The sequence below is a fragment of the Mesoplodon bidens genome, assembly GCF_964165515.1.
Source record: "Mesoplodon bidens genome assembly, chromosome: 1".
Classification (NCBI taxonomy): Eukaryota; Metazoa; Chordata; class Mammalia; order Artiodactyla; family Ziphiidae; genus Mesoplodon; species Mesoplodon bidens.
This window is the reverse complement of record NC_138176.1, coordinates 202,786,786-202,808,571: the sequence shown is the minus strand read 5'-3', so window position 1 is coordinate 202,808,571 and position 21,786 is coordinate 202,786,786. Positions and strand designations below refer to the sequence as shown.

The 21,786-nt window shown below is 40.7% G+C and overlaps 1 protein-coding gene across 2 annotated transcripts in view; it reads left to right on the top strand.

The window, feature by feature from the left end:
• The first annotated feature begins 1,780 nt into the window (after nucleotides 1-1,780).
• The window catches only part of SPARCL1 (SPARC like 1), a 45,727-nt gene continuing 25,721 nt past the window's right edge, over nucleotides 1,781-21,786 (top strand). Inside the window, exon 1 of one of the 2 annotated variants that reach the window (XM_081230112.1) lies at nucleotides 1,781-2,160. The gene's annotated coding sequence lies outside the window, so the exon portion shown is untranslated. The remainder of the gene's footprint in view (nucleotides 2,161-21,786) is intronic. The other variant, XM_081230113.1, reaches the window with a different exon arrangement.

Here is a 21,786-nt window from a genome sequence, read left to right as displayed (position 1 = left end):
TTGAGTTCCAGAGAAAACCGCCTTTAGCCAAGCCCAGGCAAAATCATCAGAAATGCTTGTCCTACATATCCCGCAATAGTCCCACCACACCTGTGGCCCTCGGGAGCCCCTGGAGAAATGGTGCCTGTGTCTCCCACACTTCTCAAACCATGTGCACGGAAGCAGAGGGCCACCAGAGTCGAGCACAGCCCACTCCTTTGATCCTTCTCTGAGGAGACGGCTCACACCCTAGATCTGGGCTAAGGAAAAACATCCCATTGTCCGAGGCCAAAGGAAACCGTCATTTCATCCTGTGCCAGGCAAGGCGGCTTGGAACAAGTAATCCTGATTCTAGAGATGTTGAGACGATCCCAGCTGCACTGTGACTTGTTTTCGGTTCCTAGGCAAATTGCCCAGTTTCCTCCGCTCCCAAATTTCCCCAACTGCAAAATTGAGATAATTCTTGTTACCTTTCTCTTGTGGTGTTCTGAAAAATAAATGGGGCAAATGTTTCTAAAGTGCTTAAGGACAACTGACTGAGGGCATATTTGCCTAGAACTAGAGGTGGGGTTTTTCTTTATTTTTGCTAATGTCGTTTTGCTTTTGGCCTGACTTTGGCATAAATGTAGAAAAATCTAAGTTAAATTGACTTTTAACCATTTATCTAAGGTTAATGGAGCATTTACAGTATGTAAAGCACTGTGCTAGGCACATAGAGAATACAGAGGGGGCACGTCCCCACCCTCAAGGGGCTCACGGCTCCCTCAGAACAAGGTGTCATAGCCTAGACATTGAGTAATACAGGCGCAGCAGTCAGCCAGAGACCCTGGAAAAATCACTCAGGTTCACCAAGCTCTGGTTTCCTCATGCAAATCACCATCACTAACATTTGAGTGTCTGCAGGGTGGCAGGAGGTGTTTACCTACTTAAAACACAGGACAGCCACCTGAGGTAGATACTAATATCATCCCATTATTTGTATCCGTGTCTTATAGATAAGGATTCTGAAGCTTAGAGACATTACCTAACTTGTCCCAGGTCATATCCAGTTAGGAACCAAGATGCAAACCCAAGCTGTGTCGCCTCAAACACGGAGACTTTCCCACTAAACCACACTATCCTCAAATGGGTGTAATACTCACTTCATGTAGACTTGTGAGGATCCACTGAAATGGATGCATTAAAAAAACCCTTAGCCAGTGTCTGACGTAATAAATGTGCAATAAATGTAGATGTAGCCGTGGAAGAGGTTAGATACATACATAAATAACCAGAAGGCCAAGTCTATTTCATGGCAAAACTCCTTCTTCCAGATCAATCATCATACAGAAGGTTGTGGTAAGGAGCTGTGTAGGGGGAAGAATAGTCTATGAACTGTAACATTCCTGAATCGGCTTATAAATGAGCTACACTATGAAGGAGTAACGCTTCACATATATGTAAATTCCTGAAGGTCACTTAAAGAAAGGTTGAAGTATCTGCAGTGTCCTGCTGTTACTAAATTCAGGCATATTCGTGAGAATAATTTTTGCAGAAGCAATGTAAAAATGCATCTGCTGCAATTATTCTTACCCCTTCCTTAACCGCCCCCCCACACCGATTTCCTTTAGGAAGAAACCACAGCATGGAGTTTCTTTTCAGTCTTAAAATAAAAATTCCCCCAAAAGGGATCCCGCTTGTAAAGCCTCTGAGAGTTGTTTGAAAAAAGACAAGAAAAACAGAAAAAGGCCTAAGGGAGCCAAGTGCTTATATTCTGGCCAAGTTACGAGACTCTGAGAACAAGAGCTTGTGGGGAGAACTGTTAACCCATTCTCTCCGGCAGAATGAGCTCTTTCCCTGTAGGTCTGCGCTGCCTGCAAAGCTGAGCCCTCGCCCTTGGAGTGAGAGGCTAGCCCGCCGGAGAACTGCAGGAATCTGCAAGAAAAACGATGACAGTCTGAAATACGTCCCTGTGCCAACCTCCAAATTCGTCTGTCACCTCAGACCCTGAGTAGTTGACAGAGCAGCAGAATTTCAACTCCAATAGACCTGAATGTGTTTCTGGGCAAAGAAGCAGGGCTAACGAGGAAAGAGATTTAAAGAGTATTGGGCATTTGTGAAACCTATTTTCTGACTGTGTGCAAAGACAGGATTCAACGTCAATTTTCTGCCAAGGCTCTGGGTCCAGCCACCTACCTGAAGGTAAATTTTGATAAGTTTACTGTATTTGTTAACCTGATTTGCATGATCTGATAAAGATGTCTAATATTTTTGCCTAATACAAAGCCATTTTTTAACAACAAGAACAAAAAAACCCTTTTGCATGATTTACAGAAAAGCTACTTACTAGGGAATTTTAACACTTGAATTCATGTTTCCTTTTCTTCTCCAAGATTAAATAGTAAGAACTAGTAAATGATGTTTAGAAATGTAGAAATGTTGTTGGCCAGACTAGCATTCAGATCTTGGTTGAAGTCTGAAATCCTGAAATGTGTTTTATAGAAATAGTTTACTAAATGTATTAAATAAATCAAAAGGAAAGTAGTTGTTAAAAAAAAACCTTTCAAATCAAAGTAATTTGGGTGTTTTCCATGTTTAAATTATCTGAAGTTATTCAGTCACCACCACTGTCCCAGTCTGTACCTAACAGCAATGTAGAAATGGAACATTTTGCTTTTCCAAAAGGTAAGAAAATCCCTATAGTACTATATTTTCCTTTGATTATTTTTTAGTTATTGTGATTATTTTTTCCTGACTCCCTTTTATAGTTTTCTGACTCAATGTCTCTTGTCCTCTTCTATCATTTTTTAGGATACACACACACACACACACACACACACACAAGTAAAATTTCTAATTCCTAATGATGTCTAATTTAGCAAGGGAAAAAGGAGGGAGGGTAATCAAAAAGCTAAAAAATTATGATAACTCCTATATTGTAAGGTACCTTCATTTCTGGCTGTATCTTCTAAAATAAAACAATAATGCAAGTCATGCTTCCTCTTTCCTCCTGGGTATTAGAGGTCACCCTGCAGGAGAAAACCATGTTTTCAACTGCAGATCAATGCTGTTGATACTATAACCAAGAGGTAGTGCAGAGAGACTATCTCTTTTGAACTGCCTTTAATCTGCACAGAGGTTAATTATGTCACCTTGGCATTATATCTGAGCTCCCCTCTGGCCCAGGGCCTAAGTACACTGAATAGAAATGTTCACTTTGTCCAACTCAGCAGAAATCTTTTTTTTTTTTTTGATTCTCCCCTTTCTCATGGATACCAGTTTTTTTCAATTCACAGCTTATTCAGCTAAACGTCGATGGGTACATTAACTATGAATATTAAAAAAAAAAAAAGGACACCCCTCTCAGGAAACATTTAAGTTTATATTTCTGTCCATTTAACAAGATCCAGCAAGGCACAGCAGTCTGTTTCATCTACTTATCATCCAATCAAACAACGCTGCTTTCCACATTTTGGAAAAGAATATGTACACGTTATTAATGAATCTTGCCTTTTTTCTTTCAGGGAATTTTTGTACAGCCATTTAGCAACTTGAGTACTGGGGTTTCCTTCCAGGTCCTTTGGTATTTAATCCCCAATAGGCTCTTAGGCACAGTTTCACTTACCAGCTAAGTAAAAATAATAAATAGTGATGACGGAAATGAGATGAATAGTGATACATCTGGACAACTCTAAAACATTCTTCATTTCATTTCCTCTTGACTGCTTATTATTTTTATTCAGTTGATATGTAACGGTACACAAGCATTGCTATTTTAGCTAAGTTTAGCACAAGGTCCAGAACATGTTGGGAACCTTTTTCCACCAAGAACATAAGCGACTGTTTTTCAGACTTCAGATGCCCTTTTCTCTCACATATCATTCTGGAACACCCTTCAGTGAAGGAGAAGGGGGGCCATACATCCAGGAGAACTTCCCCAGTAGGTCTGGCTGCCCAAGAGATGCCCAGTTAGGCCAGGGTCTGGTTCAAACAGGGCCCACAGAGCATCTTCCCCCAAAGGCTGGGCTTACACAGGTCGTACCACCTGAGGCTAGCCTGATTTTTATCTTGGGCATCAAAAGATGATCAGAAGTTTGGGGGACAGGGTGTGTGGTCTTGACTGATTGTAGGGAGATGGTGTAATAAAGTGACTAAGATCATGGACTCTAGAAACTTACAGATCTGGTTTATATCTGGGCTTTCCCAGGGTCTGTGACTTTGCACAAATGACACTTTGAACCTCCGTGCCCTCATTTGCCAAAATGGGGATCATAAAATTAGTTACTACCTTAGAGATTTGTTGTGATAAACGAGGAAAACAGCTATGTCTGGTACGTTTGAATCAATCTATAGATCGTAGCTGATATTAAAGCCCTAGTCTACCTATATGTCCCGAATGGAACTCTGTAGAAAAGGAATTTACGCTAAGATTTCCCTCAGGGTTTCTTCCTTGTACTTACACACTTTGCTGTATAATCAAATGTCAATGCCAGGTCTATGCCTCAGAGTCAGCCCGACAGAGCAGGTAGAGCACGGGTTTCAGCGTCTAACACGCCTCAGTTTGAATCCTGGCTCTGCCTCTTACAGGCTATGCGAGCTTAGGCAGTCACTTCACACCTCCAGGACTCAGTTTACCCATCTATTAAGCAAATAGTGATAATAATACCCACCATGGGGTCATTGTAGGAATTAAATAAGATGCTTTCTAAATGTCAGGTGTAGCACCTGGCAGCGTACTAGACACACAGTGAGGAAGTGTTGGATTACACACTTGGAATAATTTTTCTACATACAGTGAGGAAGTGTTGGATTACACACTTGGAATAATTTTTCTGGCAGTAATAGTGGGGGTCAAGAAGGAAATATTCGTTGAGTTGTCTTTTTTTTATCTAAAGAAATGGAAAAATAAATCTGACACTACCGTCTGCCCTTGAGAGGGCCTCAGCGTGAAGTATTTATTACTGAGACCTTACTGCTTCATCCATTAGTAACTTCTTAATGGCCAAGTCAAACGAAACCAGAGTGAGTTTTCTGTTTCAGATTGCCATTAAGAGGAATGAGACGAAATGCTGCTTTGCATTCAATTCTGTTTTATTGGCCTACCTGGAGTGGGGGAAAAGGCCCCAACATTTCTCCTTTCTTATCTTTTCTAAAGGCAGGAATAGGGGTTTTGACTTGCTCTAGGGGGTATCTTTTTCCTCTCGAACTGAAATTCAAACAAAAGGGTTTGTTTTTTTGTTTTTGTAAACCTCTCCTCTATGATCCTAGAATTGAAACGTCAGCTGCTTTTTCTGGCTACATGTAGCAGGAGCAGCCTGTCGTCATAGCAACGAAAGGGTATAGAGAGGCTCGAGTTTCACAGCCCTCTCTGTGAAATAACTCTTAGTCTGCTTTAAAAATCCTTGAGAAATGAAGTCTCCCATCCTGGCTTGTTTCCTTCCTATTATGCAACCAACTTATGAACGCCAAACATTTCCTTTAAAGAGTCAGTGAATAGGTGTTAAGAAAATGAACAAGAAAGCTACGAAATGGTGTCCAGCTTACTGTGGAGTGCAGGGAAAAGCAACCGGAAAGGCACAGGAGGAGAAAGAGACAGGACCTCACTTTGTAGGACAGGCTGGGCCCTACGATAAAGCCATTTTCCGAGTCCCCACTACCGCCTCCCACCTTCACGCTGTGCTTATCCAGGTGATTATCAATCAAGGGGACCCAGGGGCAGGCTGCCTGGACTGGAATCCTGGCACTTATACTCTCTAGTTTCTTATCTTATCCACTCTTTGCCTCATCTTCTCATATGTAAAAGAGAGATAATAATGGTCATAAAATTGTCATGGGAATTGAATGAGATACTCTGCGTAAGGCTCTTATTACAGGATCTGACCAGTGGTAAAGGTTGGCCGTGAAGTTCACCAAACCTCAGTGTCCCCTACTTCTTCAACGGGGATAACGGCTAATTCATAAGACTGTTGTAGGATTAACTGAAACAATGGATGGAAGTGCTCAAGAAGTAGTTGTTCTTTTAATACTTTTCTCATTTGGTCTAAAGCTGATAAGAACGGCTTTTTTGAACTTGGAATCTCCCAGTGAGGAAACTGCAATGAAAACAGGCCTCAGAATTATCCCTGTATAAACAGGAACCATTGAATTTCTTTAAAGAATAAAAGGGAATAATTAAGGATTTTTACATTTATAAGGAGTAAAAGAGATTCTTCTCATCTTGAGTAACACTAGGGCAAAATGTATCAAAACATCTTATCTTTCATTAAAATACTTTTTATTAAAATTTCTGTTTTAGTTTCTCCAGTGTTTTCCAGGTCATGAAATAAGTAATATTTTTATCTTATGTCTTAAACAACTAATGTACTCAGTTCTATTCTGTGTGAAATGCCAGGGATGCTACAGGAACAAACAGAGAATGGCTGTGCTCTCGTGGCACTTACTACGTAGTTAGGGAGACAGTTGTTAATCAAATTATCACATTAATAAAAACTGCATTCGTGAAAAAGAATATATATGTGTGTGTGAGTGTGTGTGTGTGTGTGTGTATAACTGAGTCATTTTGCTGTACAGCAGAAATTAACACAAGATTGTAAATCAACTAGACTTTGATAAATTGTTTTTTAAAGTACATTTGCCCAAACATAAGGTGACCTCAAATACAAAGCCACCTTCATTTTTCTAATAAAAAGATCCTCAGCCAAAATCTTTGGCCAACCTAAATGCACATACAGATGGATAATATTGGAAGGTATGCTTAGGACACTTACTCTATTGCTACAAATACATTCTTTTAAATCTCATTTCATTTAAAATATTTTATACTTATAAAAATGATTTTTTTATTCTCATATTTCATGAAATGATTTTGTTAAAACTCTATGCGTCTTTAACATCACTGTCTGTGTTCACTGCATCCACTCTGTAATTGTCTAAGAGGTAGTAGTGCATCATCAATCCTCTGCAAGTTGTTTATAACTCACTTCTCAGAAATCTGCGAGGGCTGCAAATTTGAGCCCCAAGCATAAATTCTCATTCCATGGTGATGATCTCTACATATTAATTACCTACTGTATGTTTTTTTCCAGTGCTCTTTAAAGGGCTTATTGAAAAACCGCTTGAGTCTATAAAGTGTGGTTTTCTAAAACTGTGTAATTCCAACAGCTGCAAAAATGAAGTCATACCTCAAGAATAATTGCTAAATCTGCTTTAAATATCTTTATCTCCTTTTTCATTGTCCGGGTGACCTTCTTAAGAACAAAAATAAGCATTGCTTGAGATCACTTCAGGCTGTTTGCCTGAAATGGTACTTTGTTGTTCAAAATGAAGTAATTGAGACAATATCCTTTTACGCGAGAGACCTCAGAAGTGCTAGAATATAAGGCACATCCCTTTTTCTATAGCATGATTTTGGGGGGTGAAAAAGTTCACATTATATTGAGCGTGTATTGTATAATTATATGCTGAAATAAGTGTTAAGAAGGAAAAGCACCTTTCTTCTAAGAAAGCACGTAAGGATCCTGACCTCCACTCAAGGTCAGGGATGGCTTTCCTTGATCGGAAGGCTAAATAGAGGTTAGCTCCGTGGGAGGTGTGTGTGCTGGGCAGTGGTAGCCGGAGCAAGTGGATGCTGACAAGAGAAGTCTGAGCGTGCAAAGACCCTGTGGCAGGAGGGACCGTAGACTGTTTGAGGAACAGAGAGAAGGCCAGATCCTCTGAGAGGAAGGGTCAGAGCAGTGGGAGACGTGAAGCCCTAAAAGTATTTGTCCTCTGCTTGATTCATGTTTAATTTTGAACTCTGGTTAGACTCAAAGTTCCGATGGGCATGAACCGTATCTATCCCTAGCCTAGACTCACACAGTGGTAGGTTCACTTAGGCAGGATGACAGGCAGTTGCAGGTCAGAGCCCCAGAAAAGTCTGCGTCTTTGAGTCTGAGTGTATCATATACACTGACAGGACTGGGACATTTTGATATCAAATGGTGACTCAGCAGAGAACTCAAAATAGAAAGCCATCTTTCTTAAATCTTCAGATGAATTTGACACCAAGCTATAGAGCTCTCCCAAGAGACTCAGTCATACTTTAAAAGCCCTAAAGCGTCAGTGTTAACTCTGGATCAGGTAACAACATGTATACGTTAGCCAAAATATGACTAAGGTGTTTGCTGTCTGATAATGAAGCCTTTGGCCACCATGTAAAGTCAGGGTGAAGGAGAATGTTCTGTCTGAGTCTGATTATGAAGCAAAATGATAATAATCATTTTGTTTACTACATTTCCCTGAAGGGAAATTTTTCCATAGTTATCATAATTACTAAAAATAGTAGCCTACAGTCTTCCCTTGATATAAACAAACTCAACAAAAGATACCTGGCCTTATTTGGAAGTGTAGATGTACATACTCCAGGAAATAAGACGCCAGTCGTAAGAAGAAAAGTAAAGTAACAGGGAAAACAGTCAGGGCAAACCTCTCCTTTCTCTGCACATATGTATGCCATTCTCAGTTCTTTTGACCTTAGACAAGGTAAGAAAAACAGATCAAGTAGTCATTGTCTGCCTTGAAAACCAAAAATGCTGAAGGAAGTTTCCTTGGTCTCCAAGAGAAGGAGGAGGACGTATACGTTTGGCTGAGGCTGCCAACGAAGGAGCCAACAACCGGGGGTGGGAGAGCAAGGGGGAGGGGTTAGGGAAAATACTGGCTGCCTGAGGAGCTCCAGGCAACATGAGGGAGATTCAGTTAAAAAAACTTGAAACGATAATTACCAGAACTAAAATTTCCAAGGAGTCATTGACATAGTCAATATAAGAGATGGAAAAGAGTAGACTCCAAGCCTGTTCCTGCCTTTAAAAGTATGGATGGGGCTTCCCTGGTGGAGCAGTGGTTGAGAGTCCGCCTGCCGATGCAGGGGACACGGGTTCGTGCCCCGGTCCAGGAAGATCCCACATGCCGCGGAGCGGCTGGGCCCGTGAGCCATGGCCGCTGAGCCTGCGCGTCCGGAGCCTGTGCTCCGCAACGGGAGAGGCCACAACAGTGAGAGGCCCACGTACTGAAAAAAAAAAAAGTATGGATGGCCACGTTTCCACTCTGGTTCAGTGGTCAGACAGCTTGTTAATGCTGAGGAGAAAAAGAAAGAGCAAGGAGATAAGAAGAGAAAAGAGATATAGCGAGACAAGGAGTGCCCAGTGGAGATAGATGGTTAGATTAAGTAGATTTACGTGGCAAGGCAACGAGCAGAACTTCAGAAATAAAATTCGCCATTTTAAATGTGAATTTAAATTAACGTTCTTTTTAAAAACTGTAACAACCAAAAAGAAATCAAATACAGACACCTACTCTGACATAACCTCATTCCAATTTAAACTTCTAGAAAATATCATGAAAACTGGAATGGAACCAATACAACTAAGGACTCAAAATGAACCACAGTACCCAAGATATATTCTGGTTGTTTGTGTAAGTTCATTCTTAAATCTAGATGGAGAATGATGTTCTAGAATGTTCCAAAGTTTAGGTGCCCTCCGCTTCTCTAGGAGATAGAAGTTTCAGGGCGCCAAGAGACAGAGAGACCAAGAGTCAGAGGGTTTCATTCGGAGGGATGTCCTATGTTTCCTACCAAATGCCAAGAAATCTTTAGCTATCACTTGCATTGCTTTCCACCCTCGACCTGAAGGACCACGCACTCAGCCTTGGAGGCCAGAGTTGACATTGTTCCATCAGAGGTCGGGGCAGGATGACACACCCATGGCCCATTCTGCCCGAGGCTTTCAGACCAATCTCTGCAGGCTTGGCTGGCTACCTTTCCAGCTAGAGGAAAGAATATTCAGGCCCTTTTCTCTGTTTTTTCCGGGGACAGAACTGGTAGACCTGCTGAGAAATCTAATTACAACCTCCTTTCATGGTGAAATCCAGTTACAGCCTCTCCCATGGGGAAAGCCAATCCTTTTGATACAAAAGGAAACTAAACAAAGGGGTTTCAGACACGGGGGATGTGTCTGTGTTCTGTCTTCTCTCTTAGGCAACTATGCAGAAAGGTTGCAGTGACCTTGACCGGCCTTACTTAGGAACCATGGTCATACTATTACTACCCCCATTCCCATAAGAAGGAAAAATATGTTCATATCTGATGCCAGGAGTTTCTGGAGATTTCCTCCAGGATCCATGAGCTGAGCAAAGCAAAATCCTCCACATACACATTTTTGATTCAGCAAGATGACTTCTCTTTTTGAATTTGGAATGTCATGTCAAACAAGAAAAAAAAGTAGTGAGTTATTTAAGCCAGTATCCTCCTATAATCTTTTTCTGATGTCTTTCACGCCCTGTGCCACCCATTCCCTTAAGGATAAGGAGAAACTGCAGTGCTGCTTAAAGAAGGGTCACCTCAAATTCCTAAAACTTAATTGAGATAAATGGAGATAGTTCTCAAAGTAGTCATTTATGGAAATACATATTTTACAAATACCTGGCAAAACTCTATAATTGTTGAAACAGTAAAACTACCAACCACATTCTAATCGAATCTCTATCACTACAACATAATCACTGTAGTCCACTGAATATGTATAAGACCTGGATTTGCAGCTTATCCCCCCAAGTGGGCAAAATTTTTAGAAGGAGCATCCAATCAACTCATAAGTTTTTAACTGAATATGAATGGAATATGAACAGGTAAATGCTTTTGTTTTGTTTTAGTAGGATAAAGTTTACCATAGTTTCAATAATACTGATATGCCCATAGAGTTAATAAAAAGTAAATAAACAAGGATAAGAATCCACCATTCATAGTTACCCTCAAAGTGTTCCAAAAGCAATGCATTTTTACCATACCTGATTCAACTTGAGTTACCTAATCATCTATATAATATGATAGAGACCCAGTGGGAAGGTGGCCTGAAATCTACAAAAGTCAGAAGAATTGATCTTGATTATGGGTCAAAGAAAACTTGTAGCTGGTTTCAAGACACCATGATTGGTCAGATCTTCATGCTGTCTTAGCACAATGGAATCATTTTTAACTCTCAAGCCATTTGTTCAGTGGATTTCTCAACCTTTTATTGGGGACCAAGCAACTTTGAGCTAACTCTAAATCTACACAGCATTCTGTTGGAATTCAGAAGAAACAAAATACAAATGCTGAACCCCAAGGGTCTTCCTTCCTTCTCCTTTTCTTCCCTGCTCCCCAATTCCAGCACACGTAACAGCTGGCTTTGAGGACCTCACACGGGGTATAGATGAAGCTCTTTCTAGGAAAACTTCTCAGTAATTTCCTAAAATATAGGTAGAGGAAACTACTGGAAGCTTTTGTCTTAAACTGGGAGCTTAAAGATTTTGGCATAGACCTTGGCATTCCCAGTGACCCTGCATTCAGTAGCTTCTTAGATAGGCAAGGGGGAGGGAGGGGTGGGAAGTACCAGCATCAGCTCACCGATAAAAACAACTGATTGATGTCTTCTGGCGATAGGAAAGCAATTTAAAGTGATTGATTTCAAAAGCAAATAAATGTTTTCTTATAATTTGAAAAATACTCCGGGTAGGAATGTTGGAGGTTACTATAGCCTGAGATCTGGATATGACTAACTTCTTTTCTTTTCCAAAAGATGGCACACAAAAATCCAGCCCATGCTTACTCTACATTTGGTTCTTTGTTGTTTTATTTTTCTTAAATCCTGTGTTTAGATGGTGGCCACAGTAAGGTCTGGGGTTGTGGTCATGGCTGGAGGTGGCTGACTCACCTTATGCTTCCCAGCATCTTGTTAACAGGGTTAATATCTGTAGAGATCCATAGCCCAGCCAGTTACTGAATGTGCTATGTACATTTTAGTGCCATGAAACCCAAAATAGTCATTATCCAAAAAGAATTAACAATAGACTCCCTTGTGCAGCATTATTCATGCAAAATACAGTTTTGTTTTAATGTGGCTAATTAGACTACTCTCTCCCTCTCTCTCTCTTTTTTTTTTGGCTGCACCATGCAGAATGCGGGGATCTTAGCTCCCTGACCAGGGAAGGAACCTGTGCCCCTGGCAGTGGAAGCGTGGAGTCCTAACCACTGGACCGCCAGGGAAGTCCTAATTAGACTACCCTTGATTAGGCAAATTTCTACACATTCTGGGACTAACAAGCCAAAACCAGTATATTTAGGACAATGTTTAAAATGTTCAGTCAGACTAAGCTAATGAATTGGGTTTCCTTTGGTGTGGGAAAGGACTATAATGGAAGGGAAAAGAACAGAGAGACTGATTTACTTTCCAAGTCTCCAGAGTAATCCTGGTGTCATAACATTCGAGCAATTACATGAAAAGAGAAATAGGAGGGTAAAGTGAAAATGCCAAGTTCCAACACAAAGCACTCCCAGAGCTAGATGCCCATATTTCTTTTTTTTTTAACATCTTTATTGGAGTATAATTGCTTTACAATGGTGTGTTAGTTTCTAAAACTCTTCGATTCTAGAACACCTTCAAATCCTGGGTGAAATCAAGTTTATTGAGTGCTAATCACGTGTTACTACCTTGTAACTTTTGATTCTCTCCAAAGGTGAGGACTGCTATGCCCCATTTAAAAAGAAATATGTGCACCTGCTAAGGCAATGTAAGGGAGGAAAAACTTTTTCCTCTACTCTCTTGTATTCAGTAACTGGGGCCTGCAAATTAAACTGACAAAATACAGATTAATAGGAGAAAAACGTTTCTTTACATGCATAGAGAGGCCAACAAAAGTAGCTGGCTCCTTAAACTGTTAAAGGCTTACTGACCTAATTTGGTAGGAGAAAGGGAAGGGAGAGAAACAGTTTCTGTGGCAAGAACAAAAAGATTTTTGAGGAAAGACAAATGGGTTTTTAGAACAAACTGGAGATACGAGAGTTTATGATATTTGTCATAAAGGTATAAGTGGTTTTTCTGTCTTTTTCAAGGTGATAAAACTGCCCTGGAGAGGAAATTATGGTAGATTTACCCTTGTTCTCTCTACTGGGAATAGAGCCACCCTGAAGAGGGAATTTATGGTAGTTCTCATTTCTCAGAAGTTTCTGCTTTTAGTCAGACAAGGGGTGCTCTGAGAAGGCTTCGCTGTTGAATCTCAAACGTCTTCATCTTAAAATAATCTTTATACAAACCCATAGCAACTATAGAAAGACTTGAAACAGGGCAGCACTGGGGAGCAGGACACAGCTTTGCTGGCAGGGGGTCTGAATTATATTCAAACCCATGAATCCTAAATTTGGATCAAGTGCTGTGGGTCAAGGTCTAGCAAGGAAATGACAGATCCGGGCAGGAAAACGGAATTTGGGGATTTGAGGAGAGTGGAATTAAGGGATGATTGACCAAAGAATGGGCAGGGCATAGAGAAGTCACAAGGTGTTGTAGGAATAGACTAGTAAAAGCTAAGCTTGTACGAGCCAGGGAAAGGAGAACTTTTTGAGCCCAGACAGAAAATGCTGTGTGGACAGGGACACTAAGAGGGGCTGCGACCTTCCGGAGAGGGACACAGTCACAGAGAGGACGCTGAGAAAATATACACCCTAGTTTTACTCTCCTCCTTCCCTCAAATCTCTCCTGCCAGGGCACCCCATTGGCTGAACCCAACAGAAACCATCGTGCAAGAGAACCTGATGCTACAGTTCACACAGGCCCTGCGACAGCTCAGGGCGGAGAAGGCAGGAGAGTGGGTGTGGAGTGGATTTGGGGGGGCAAGTGGAAGATATCTGGATATTCAGAGAAAAATAATCTCTTCCCAATGTGGGAAAGGCAGAATGTACAGCTGTAGACAAGCCGTGTCTTCTCCTTGCTTGAATAAATCTTCCAGGGCTTCCCCTCTGAGGGCATAAATAAGCCTAGGTTTTCACCCTATTTTCAAAGAACTCCTCAAACCTCAGCCACAAAATCCGCTGGGGTTTATTGTATCTGCTTCTTTCACAGAAGGCAGGTAATGAGTAACATTGTACCACTGGGCGAGCAGTCTTTCCCCTATTCAGTGTGTTGGCTCTCAATAAGGCACACGAGAAGCATGATGAATCCTGAAGGCACTTCTGCTTGAAGTGAATGCTTTCATTAGCGGTTCGCACAAAAACTACTCATCAAAGCCCACCGCTGTTCCCCAGCGGGTCCCAACGCCATGAGAATGAGGCTACTTGGAACTGTTCTTAGGTATGATTTGTTGTTTTTCTTAATCCCGGAAGAGAATTACCCCAGTAAGTAATTCTTGGTACTTTCACAGAGCTGAAACACTTGAAATTCTTCTCCCAACCAGCTGAAATTAACGACCGACTTACTATATTAACTAAAGAAGAGAGACAATTTCCATTGAATCCAAAGACGTTTTATATGCTGGTAGAGTTTAACTAATAAGGGAAATTCAAATAAGAGTAGTCAGAGGAGAAAGCTAAGAACGTGGCATTCAGAGAAAAGAAATTTTAAGAAGGTTGAGAATAAACTTAGGGGGTAGAGAGAAGAGCTAAAGGCAGAAAAAGAATAGGACTCATGTAACTGATCATTTTAGGGGCTAGGGAGGTTTCAAAAGGTGAATTGTCATGCTATTAGCATTATGAAGCAAATCATTCAGATATTACTAAGTCCTGCAACATGACAAATGCCACAGGCATTCAGGTGAGCCATACTAAGGAGTAGATTCATCACTTGTGAAGCAGAGGTTTACACAATGTGTGGGACCTTCTTTTTCATTTTTATTTTTTTATTTTTAAAATATTTATTGATTGCTTGATATTTCGGCTGCATCGGGTCTCAGTTGCAGCATGAGGGATCTTCGTTGCAGCATGTAGGATCTTTAGTTGCGGCATGCAGACTCCTAGTTGTGGCATGCATGCGAGATCTAGTTCCCTGACCAGGGATCGAACCCAGGCCACCTGTATTGGGAGTGTGGAGTCTTAGCCACTGAACCACCAGGGAAGTCCTGGGACTTCTTTTTTAAAAAAAAAAAAAAAAAACATAAAAATAAAAGAAGAACCTCATTTTAAAACATGCATGCATGGGCTTCCCTGGTGGCACAGTGGTTAAGAATCCACCTGCTAATGCAGGGGACACGGGTTCAAGCCCTGGTCCGGGAGGATCCCACATGCCGCAGAGCAAATAAGCCCGTGTGCCACAACTACTGAGCCTGTGCTCAAGAGCTCATGAGCCACAGCTACTGAGCCCGTGAGCCACAACTACTGAAGCCTGTGTGCCTAGAGCCTGTGCTCCACAACAAGAGAAGCCATCGCAATAAGAAGCCTGTGCACCACAATGAAGAGTAGCCCCCGCTCTCCGCAACTAGAGAAAGCCCGTGCGCAGCAACGAAGACCCAACGCAGCCAAAAATAAATAAATAAATATTTTTTAAATGCGTGCAGAATTACAGTAACAGATTCCAATATAAATCTTTCAAAATCTGACAGATCTAGAAGATAAAAATTTAGCTGGGACATAGAGCATCTGAGTATTAAAATCAACCAGCTCAATTTAATAGATGTGTATAGAACTTTGAAACCTACAAATACAGAACATGCTTTTTTTTACCTTATGTCAATAAAACATTTGTATATTTATATATATTTCAATATCATGTATATTTCTATATCATATATATATATATATATATATATATATATATATATATATATATATATATATATATATATCATGTACTTGGCCACAAATAAAACTTGACAAATTCAAAACAGTGAAAAAAAAAAAATCAAAATGAGGTGTAGGGATTTGTAAGGAGCCTGTAAAAGAGAGGAGCCCTGAAACTTAAGCTTCTTAGCTTTGTGGCACATCCACCTCTGACCATACTCAAAAGTCTATACCCCAAAGAATATGCAAAAAAGCAGGGAGGATTAAATAGATTTAAATATGAGAAAGCCCCGCATTCACAGAGAAAGAGGAACTTAGAGGACAGATATCAGAGTATGATTTGAGCAAAGACAATTAAATGTGGCCAGAGTCATTCCTCCGCTACACCCCAGGGCAGGGAGAGGTGGCGACTTTCTGAAGGACTGGCAAATGCCTCCCGAGAGGAGCAGAATGCTGCCTCCAGGCAGCCATCCCGAATGAAGCTGTGAAATGAGACCCAGTGAGATTAGTGAGTGGTGGGTGACACAGCAAGATGAGGAACTCCGAAAAGGATGATGAAGAGGTGTGGGAACAAGGCTATCACACAGTCTTGCCTATGATAAGCCTGTGGGGATCCTCTAAATATAGTTAAAGGAATCCCTCAATTACACATTATAGAATAGGCAGAATATACTAATTTCTCCTGAGCTAGAAAGAGAGAGATCTTTGAGAATGTCAAGGCCACCCCTTTGGAAATTCCTTTGGCTTCCATGCTTCTCACTCAAGACTGGGCACAGTGGCACAGGGGGATGTGCAGCAAGCTCTCATTGGATGGATGGATACTCTATGAAGTGGAGGTAAGGTGACAGGTGGGAATACATGGGTGATGCATGGGTGATGTACTTACCATAGTATCTGGCACATCGTAAAATCTCAAAAAATATAAGCCATTGCATTAGCTACTATATTAAACAGTCAATGATAAGAACCTACTTTTCAATAAAATAATACTTTGATGAACATAAGTTATTTTACTTCTAATAAATATTTCACTCAAGATATTTAATGTTCAGTCCAATTCTTCATTGCTGCATACAAATTGTGACTTTAAACAACAATTATTACATAATTTCTCAAGATTTTGTGCGTTAGGAGTTTGGGCAGGTCACTCAGAGGTACTGAGCTGGCAGGTGAGCCACTCTGGAGGGTCCGAGGTGGCTCCACTCACATACACTGTGCCTTTGCAAGGACACGTGGATAGCTGAGATCAGCAGGGACCATGAACAGTGTCTTCTGTGGTGTGACAGTCTCTTACAAACTGGCTTGGAACTCCCAAAACAAGTATTCTGAGAGATTAAGGTCAAAAGTCCAAGGCCTCTTATGAGCTAACCTCCAAAGTCCCAGAACATCAATTCCCCCTCAATTGTTCGGTCAGGTAAGTCACTAAGCCCAGTCCGGATTCAAGGGGAGGAGAATTCAACTTCACCTCTCAATGGGAGGAACAGCAAAGAATTGATAGGCATCTTTACTTTACCATACTGTTGATACATATTAAATGAAAAATGTTAGAAACTGTGTCAAGGCAACTATTCGCATGAGTTAGAATAGAATTGACATTCGTGGGTGTTTAGTTCTTAATGGAAGACCTATTTCTGCCATGTCAAACGTTTCATCTGGATATTCGTTTTGATGGTATATGGGCCAGCCAGTAGAAGAACTGCAGGCATTTGAAATTCTAAATCCTGGGCTTCCCTAGAAAGGCCATACTTAAAAAATGGAGTCTAGCAGTCATCTTTTAAAAGATTATGCAAATTAAGTATTAGAGCCCAGGAAGTCCCATTTCAGAGCCTATGTCTTTAATCACTGTGCAGTATTGCCTCCCCAATGACTCAGGCAACTTCTCTGTTTTCCCCCATTTCAGTTATCTATTACTGCATAACAATCCAGCCCCAAATTAAATGGCTTAAAGCCAGTCCCCCTATTTGCACATGATTCTGCAATCTGTACTGAGTTCAACTGGGTCATTCTTCTCCTGACTTTGTCTGGAGTCACTCATGAGGCTCCAACCAGCTGGGAGTTTAACTGGGGCTGAACCATCACTTGTGGTTTCTCATCCTCCAGGGTTCTCTTCACATGGCTGCTTATCATTCAGTGGTCTGGACTAGCCTCTAGTCCAAGCATTTTTATAGCATGGCAGATGGCTTCCACAGGAGGACAAATCCCACTTTGCAAGGGCTTCCCAGGCCTCTGCTGGCATCCTACTTGCTAATGTCCCTTTGGCCAGAACTAGTCACAAGGTCAAGGGCAAAGTCACAGGGTATGAAACCCAGGAGGTGCAGTTCCCTGGAGGCCATCATGTTTACCACATCTCCTCTCTTCCTGTCTATCTTCTCATTCATTACTTATGTTTCCCCCTCCGCATAGAAAAGACTTAGACGACCACATCTGAATACAAGTAAAAGTTTCCTGTGACTGCATTTCCCCTTTAGCTACCATCTCCATCTTACTCTCTTTCCTTTCATGGCCAGCCATCTTAAGAGTGGTCTACACTCACTGTCTTCACTCCATTACTGTCTATCTACTCCCCAGTCACTGGGGACTGGCCTCTACCAACATTGTTGCATGAAAACTACACTCCCTCAACTCTCTAGTAACCTCTGCATTTCCAAATGCAGTGGAGAATCCCAGACTTGTTTACTTTGACCTCCCTGTAACATTTAATGTTTTCTTTTTCTTACGTGACTCTCCTTTCTCTCATCCTTTGTATGTTTAGTTCTTCCCATCCTCTAATGGCACCTAATGGTCTTCACTCACCAGGGTTCTGGCTCCTGCCCTCTGTTCTACTCACTGTATAGCTTTTCATGCAAAAAACACCCAAACTATACCTTTAGCCCCAAACTCTATGCTTACCTCCAGACCCATTCATTTAAGTATATCTCTACTCAAATACAGCAAGTCCAAAATGAATCATCATCTTTCTTCTAAAACTCTTATAATCTCTTATATTTGTATTACCACCACCCTTTACCCAGTTGCCCAAATTAGAAATGTGATAGCCCAAGACTCTTCCTTCGCTTCTTCCCACAGTATACAATTTGACATTGAGTCTTATCTGTTCCGGCTTTAAATATTTCTCATAACTATCCAGTGGTATACTGGCAAATGTTTATCTATCAGCTTTTGCAGGGGATGGGGGAATTAGTAGCATTTGATGATTTCCATGGTGTAATCCTCCCACCATGGTTGATTTCCAGCTACTAATGTGACATCACTGAATAGAATTGGGAAGAGAAGTGCATTACCACACATTATATAGTATTTCCACCTACAGATACAACAGGCATAAATAACTTCAAGAGAGTAGTAGCACTAAAAGTAGTAAAATAAGTATAAAATGATGAGTTTTGAGTATTTATTTCTTTTGTTTTTAATATAACTAAATTTTAAGTGTATATACTTTAATTTTCAATGATGGCTTTGTTTCATAGCCAGCTCACAAAATTCCTGGAAATTTAACAACTGGCTCTCATGAACCAGTACAAGCTGGATCTATCCCTCTCTTTCCCATTCTCAAGACCAGAGGCAAAATTTAAGGCTCTGACCACCTGTCATCTTGATATTGCAATTTCCTCCTAGTAAGTCTTTCTACTCATCTGTCCCCCACATCGCTGTCCCAAGGACCCTTTCTAACACTCAGATCTGATTATATCATTCCCCCACTTACAGTCATTGAAGCCCCATAGCTTTTCAACTGGAACTTAAAATTCCTAGTTTAATTCACAAAGACTTGCCTTGTTTTGAGCCTTATCTCCCTCTGCTTCACCCACTAACACCCTAGCAACTCAAACATATGCTGTCTTAGGACTCTGGACCTTCCCCCATGCTGCTTCTACGCTCTAGATTGCCCATCTTTCACACAGCTAACTAGTACTGAGTGGTTTTTCAAATCTCAGGTCAAGAACTCCCTCCTCTGGAAGTCTTTTCTATACAGTGGCAGTATAGAGTACTGGTTAAGAACATGGACATAAAACCAAACAGCTAGGTCTCTAATGTCCGTTCTGCCACTTAACTGAGTAACCTTGAACACGTTACTTAACCTTAGTTTCTTTACTAATAAAATGATGAAAATAAAGTGCTTACCTTGTAGAACTGTTGGGAAGATTCAAAGAGTTACTATGTGCAAAACCCTCAGAACAGTGCCTGTAACTTAAGCCCTTAGGACTCAGTAAATGTTAGCAATATTAACTACCTTACTGTAAATGCTTCTTATCTGTATTTCCACAGCATTATGTACACACTCATCACATGATACTAAATCACTGATTTACTTGACTTCCTCATTTGTAACTCTTCAGACAGGAAACATGTGGCCCTGTGCTTAGGCAGTGTCCAGTAAGTGCTCAATAAATGAATAAAAGAGTAGATTAGTGATGCAAGCTCTGGCCAACTGGGCACATGTTTCTTTTTGACTCCTTCAGCTGCATTAGATTTAAGAAAGTGAAGGGCATTTGTGAGATCCTATGATCAAATCAAAGGGAAATATTTTCTCAAGTTTAATTAGCTATACATGGTTCTATAAAAACTAAAATCTGAAGGAAATGAGTTTTAAAACCCGCAATGCTTTTGCTGATTTTTGCTTCCTCTTTATGTTGCTACCATTTATAAGAAATGTGGTAACGGTGCCTTAGCCTAATTCCATTGTTATTTTTGATGAATGTAGGAAAGACTCCTCGAGTTAAAGGGAGCTTTGGTAAATGTGTGGGCAAAAGAGACTCTAAATGTCCACTGGAAAGTTATTCTGACCTCACAGCAAAAATTAAACTCTATTACTTTCTGAGGCTTTAAGTTGTTTATCTAAGAATCGCAATTTGACTTTTATAGAAAATGAAAAAAGAAAGAAGAAAGATGTATTGAGCATCTCCTAGGTATCAGGCATTTTTACAAATACTATTTCTTCTAATCTTCACAAAACAGAATTAGATGTTGTATTAGGGTTCTCCAGGGTGGCAGGGAATAGATATGTGTTTATGTTTATGTTTATATATAGAGAGAGATTGATGATAAGAAATTGGCTCATTCAACTATATACACTGATACGGTTCTATGATTTGGCTTCTGCAAGCTGGAGACCCAGTAAACATGGTGATCTCATGTAACCCTGCAGTTCTAGTCTGAAGGCCTGAGCACCAGGAACACTGATGGTATACGTTCCAGACCAAGGGCAGGAGAAGACCAATGTTCCTGCTCAAGCAGTGAGGCTGGGAGAGCAAGTTCTCCCTTATTCCAACTTTTTGTTGGCCCTCAACAGATCTGATGAAGCCCACCCACACTGGAAGGGCAATCAGCTTTATGCAGTCTACTGATTCAAATGCTAACCTCTTCTGGAGACACCTACACAGACACATTTAGAAATAATGTTTAACCAGATACCTGGGCATCCCACAGGCCAGTCAAGTTGTCGCATAAAATTAACCATCACAGATGTTAGCCCCATTTTCAGATGGGGAATCTGAGGTTCAGAGGGTTAAGTAATTTTCCAAAGTTTACATGGATGGCAAGTGTGGGTTCAAGTTCAAATACATGTGTTTCTAATCCCAAAGCACCATGTTCCTTCTACTAAGACAGTAATGCTAAATCAGGTGAATTTGCCCTCCAGGGTCACTTGGCAATGTCTAAAGACATTTTTGGTTGTCATAACTGGTGGGGATTGAGGGACTTGCTACTGACATACAATGGGTAGGAGTTAGGGATGCTGCTAAACATCCTACGATGCACAGGACGGCCCTCACAACTGAAAATTATGCAGCCCAAGATGTTAATAGTGCCAAGATAAAGAGACACTGCCTGAAACTATACTATTTTAACAGTTTTCCAAAACAGTAGACTAGTAATAATACGCTGATCTAAAATATAAATGAGTAGAGTTCCATAAACCTAATAAATACTGGTGAAAAGAGTGAATGAATGTTACATTCTAGATTATAATTTATTTTAATAGCCTCACCTACCTTGGAAAATTTGGGAAGAATAAGTGATGGGTACATGGGAAAGTACTTTGAAAAGGGAGACAATTTCTAGGTCCAGACAAAAACAAAATATTGTTCAAGAAAAGAAATGTAAGTATTATTCAACACAAGAAACTGCTACTTGGCTCAGCTGTGAAGAATATTTACCTTGTCATAATGTTAAATAGTGACTTAAATGAGAATTGTGATACAATTATTTTAGGAAGGGGGGAGGGGAAGGAGGGGAAGAAGAGTACTGCGTGCATGTGTGCCTGCATGTGCTGTGTG